Source organism: Palaemon carinicauda, chromosome 13 (assembly GCF_036898095.1).
Source record: "Palaemon carinicauda isolate YSFRI2023 chromosome 13, ASM3689809v2, whole genome shotgun sequence".
Taxonomy (NCBI): domain Eukaryota; kingdom Metazoa; phylum Arthropoda; class Malacostraca; order Decapoda; family Palaemonidae; genus Palaemon; species Palaemon carinicauda.
Window position 1 is genome coordinate 65,263,931 of NC_090737.1, and position 5,000 is coordinate 65,268,930.

The following is a 5,000-nucleotide window of genomic DNA, read 5'->3' on the forward strand; positions in this document are numbered from 1 at the left end:
CGACTCTATCGGTGTGAACCTGGATAGAGCGTCCGCTGTCACATTGCGGACTCCTTGAAGGTGAACTACCGACAGGTACCACTTCTTCTTTTCCGCCAATCGGAAAATGGCTAACATCACCTGGTTGAGAGGTGGTGACCTCAACCCTTGTCGATTCAAGCATCTCACAACCACCTCGCTGTTCATCACCAATCTTATGTGGATCGAGTGACGCGGGAAGACTTTCTTCAAGGTAAGGAGCACTGCCATAGCTTCTAGAAAGTTTATATGAAAGGTCCTGAATAGCTTGGACCAAGTCCCCTGGACTTTTTTCCGATGAGAGTGACCTCCCCATCCCTCCTTTGAGGCGTCTGAGTGAATCGTCATCGACGGGGGAGGTGGCTGAAGAAGAACCGACTTCTTTAGATGTCTGGCTTGGGACCAAGGCCTGAGAAGAGTACGTAGCCGAGGCGGCACTGGTCTTCTCAGATCTCTTCGCGCGTTTGATGCATACCTTCTCCAAACTCCGGTTGCATCCTTTAGCTGTGCTCTTAGCACTGGGTCTGTCACTGAAGCAAACTGGAGAGAGCCTAGTACCCTCTCCTGTTCGCGTCTTGATATCCTTTCTGAATCTAGAAGTCTCTTGACAGAGCCCGCTATCTCCTTCCTTTTCTTCGTCGGGATGGAGAAACTGTGTGACAAAAGGTCCCAGTGGATTCCCAGCCACTGGAACTTTTGGGATGGAGAAAGTCGAGACTTTTTTCTGTTGATCTTGAAGCCTAGGTACTCTAGAAACTGGACCACCTGACTGGAAGCTTGCAAGCATTCGGTCTCGGATGCTGCCCACACCAGCCAGTCGTCCAGGTAGGCTACTACCTGAATTCCCTTTAGGCGTAATTGTTTGAGAGCTGCGCTCGCAAGCTTCGTGAAAATCCTTGGGGCTATGTTTAGCCCGAATGGCATGGCTCTGAAGGCGTATAGTCTCCGTTGTAGCCTGAACCCTAGGTAGGGGGAGAGTCGACGGCTGATTGGAACGTGCCAATAGGCGTCTGACAAGTCTATAGAGACTGAGTATGCCCTCTTGGGCAGTAAGGTCCTTATGTGTTGCAGTGTTAGCATCTTGAATTTGCAATTCACTATGAACTTGTTGAGTGGCGACAAGTCCAGAATGACTCTGAGCTTTTCCGAGTCTTTCTTGGGAACACAAAACAGCCTCCCTTGGAATTTGATGGACTTCACCTTACGGATCACCTTTTTCTCCAACAGTTCTTGAACGTACTCCTCCAGAACGGGGGTGGAGTGTTGGAAAAACCGAAGGCACGGGGGTGGAGTGTTGTACCAGCTCCAGCCCAGTCCATTCTTGAGTAGGCTGTGGGCCCAGGGATCGAAGGTCCAGCGATCCCAAAATTTCATCAGTCTCCCTCCTACCAGTATCGTTTCACTTGGACTGCCGTCCTGAGGTCTTGCCTCCCTGACCACGACCACCTCTGAATCCCCTTCCCCTTGAGGGGCGCCTAGACGAGCCTCTGGCTGCTCCTCTAGGTTTTGCACGAAAGGAAGAAGACTGTCCTTCGAACGTTGGGGTGAATGCGGTGGACTGACCTGGCACAGCCTGGGGTACCCACTGAAAAGTGGTCGGGGTTTGTGCCACCATCTGGGGCACTGGGGGCAATGGCAATTGCAGTTGCTGTTGCTGTCTAAAAGGCTTGGCTGGCCGAGACGGTAGCCTAGTCCTCATATTCTTCCTCTTTGGTTGAGGACCCTCATCCGGGGAAGACTTTCTTTTGATAGCCAGGCCCCACTTCTGGAGAAGGTTTCTATTCTCCACGGCGGCCTTATCAACAACTTCTTTGACCACATCGGTAGGGAAAAGGTCTTTTCCCCAAATGTTGGAGGAGATTAACTTCCTTGGCTTGTGTCTCACCGTAGCCCCGGTGAACACGAACTCCCTACAAGCTCTCCTTGCCTTGACGAAGCTATAAAGGTCCTTCGTCACTGTGGCTAGGTGAGACTTAGCCACCACCATGAACATTTCATGGACCTTGGGGTCACTTGCCATCGTCTCAAGAGTAGTCTGATGAGACATTGAGGCAGCCAGTCTTTCTTTTTTCTCGAACTCTCTTCGTAAAAGAGAGTCGGACAGCTTGGGGAGGTCCTTGCCGAATTGCCGTCCGGCAATATCAGCCTCCAACTTTCCCACTGAGAACGTCAGATGGACTTCCTTCCAGTCTTTGTGGTCCATAGGCAGGGCCAGCGACAAGGGTTTACACTCCTCCAGGGAGGGGCAAGGCTTGCCGGCCTCGACTGCCTTTAGGACAGCCGCAAACCCTTTCTGTAAAAAGGGGAAGGCTCTAGCAGGAGAGGACACAAAAGAAGGGAGCTTCTTGCTCAATGCAACTACCTTCGAGTTAGAGAAGCCCCTCTCTTTCATCGAGGATGAAAGTAGGGCTTGAGCCTTAGCGTGGTCCATAATTATGACCTCCTTCGGCTCTGTCTCCTCCCTTGAAGCTGGTTCTTTTCTCAGCCGGACATAGCAGTCCGGATATGATGCCGTGCTGGGCCAGAATTCCACCTCCTCTAGGGGAACTGAACCCAGCTTATCCGAGATGACGATCTTTCCAGTCGTCATCGGCATGTGCTCAGCATACCTCCTTGGGTTAGCATCTGAGCATAAGGGAAGGTCTTTCACATTGAGCCTTTTCCGGGGCCCATGTGATTCTGCCAGGGACTGCATACGCAGTTCCATACCAGCCGCCTTCTCCTGATTCTCCTTCTGCATTTGTTGGATCATTCCAACAATCGAAGAGAGGGCCTGTCCCAGTTCTACTGGGAGACCGGCCGATGTTGAGGGGATAGGCTCCGGAATCTGAACCGGATTAGCCGACACCTCGTCGACCTCATCCTCTACGACATCCGGGGTTTGAACTTCATCCTGACCTTCTGCCAGGAGGTCTTGTTCCAAACGTTCGTCCAGGTCACACATCCTGTCATCTAACTGGATGTCTTGCATCGCGACTGCGACTTCCACGTCCACCTGGACTTGATCTTGAGGGATCTCCTCTTGAGGCTGGGGAATCACTGCATCAGCTGATGCCTTGGGAAAAATATACGCCCTTATCTTCTCACTTGGAAGATAAGGGCCAGAGGTGTTCTTTTTGAAGCCCCTTACCCAGGTATGAAGCTTCTCCCTTGCTATATCCCTTGATTCCGCCGTTCTAGGGGAATCAAAAGCCTCAGTAATCAGGTTAGTGCATACAGTACATACCTGAGGGTCCCAATACTGGAGATCATCCTTGGAGACAGCGCATGCTGCGTGTCTCCTACAACACTCATGTCCGCAGAGGTTCTTGCTGCGGACGTTGCAGAAAACATTTCCGCACTTCGGAGGGTCCTCCTGTAAAGAGAAGAAATTTCCATGAGTATCAAGTGAACTATGTATCACTGGATATGCATAGTATAGCATAACAATTCATAAAGGAAAGACACACACTTGTGTTTCCTTCACAACCCATTGTTGCAGCCTTCCAGATAATAAAATCAAAATGGTTTATCTCTTCTAGAGTAACCAATGCAAGGTTTCCAGAGGAAACAGGTGGAGCTCACACCTAAGCAATGATTTTAAAATCCTGGATAATAGACAGGAAAGAACTCAGCTTCCTATCTGTAGGGCAACAGCAAAGGGATGTGCCAGAAAACACAATAGTGTTAGAAGACACAGTGCTGTACCACAACCCTTACCATAGTTTTCTTCTTACTGTATATTTTATACTGAAGAATACTAGTACAGTATAGGGGGATGTGTGCCGGCCTGCCTTTGCCGGCCGGCACACACCATAACTAGCTTTAAAGTATACTACTTAACAGCTATAAGGCGGCAGCACTCTGGTTCAAATGCATGTGCCGGTCGGCAGCAACTGCCGGCCGGCAACAGCCAATGTTGGCCGGCAATGGCTGCCGGCCAGCAACTACACAAGGTAGTACCCAGCTGCCGGCCACACTCTTGGTGACCGGCAGACAAGGGCTGACATAAGCCGGCCGGCAAAGGTACAAGACCGATGCCAGCCGGCAGCAAAAGAACCAGAGGACTACACCTGCCCGGCTGCCGGCCTCATAGTCCGACAGCCGGGTCAGGTACAGCACTAGAAGAAAAATAGAATGGATGCCGGGATAAGAGTGTACACAACCTCCAAGCCCGGCAACCGAAAGAGTGCATATAAGGAAGGGGAGAAACTAATTCAGGCTTCCTGACCAATGCCGTCTGGCTCTACAGGCAGGCATGGATGAGGGACCAAGAGAGGTCCGGGCAGCACTCGAAAACATAAGACCCTTGCCGGCCAGCAGCTCTGCCGGCCGGCAAGGGGCTGAGTCAATTCCACATCCTAACCTATACTAGGTCCAGATGTAGAACGACGTACAGTACAGTAATGGCACGGCCATTACGGAGAAAGAGGGGGAAGGGACAAGAGGGTCCTGCCAACCTTGCTTTAGTGACAGATCACCCGCAGCCAAGAAACTTATCTTAGCCTAAGGGAGATCTAAGGGGGAAGGCCAGCAATACTTGCCAGCTCTCAGAGCACCAAAGCAACGAAGGCGTTGCTACTCCCAGGGAAAGAACTTATCCTCCCCCGAGAACAGCAACAAGGACTAGTCTGGTAGATCACAAAAGAAGGAATCATATCCACAGAAACCTTCGGTAGTGACCTAAGGGAGCTAAGCTCCCTTTGTCTGTGTTATCAGCGAGGGGGACTCAGCCCCAAGCCAGACAACACAGACTCAGACTAAAAAACTCTGTTGTTCTGTCCCTCTTGAACCATACTACAGGAACAGGAAGGTACAGTAACACCCCAGTATAGTTTTATCGAAAATAAATTTGGAAAAAAACACTTAGGGATAAGCCTAAGGCTTAAACAGAGGGAAAGGGATTGCATACCTTCTCCGAAGAAAAGAAAGCAACCGGGGAGTATGATAAAGTATACTAAGGCTCCATAAGCAACTAGCCGAGGCACCAAGAGAATCGATTA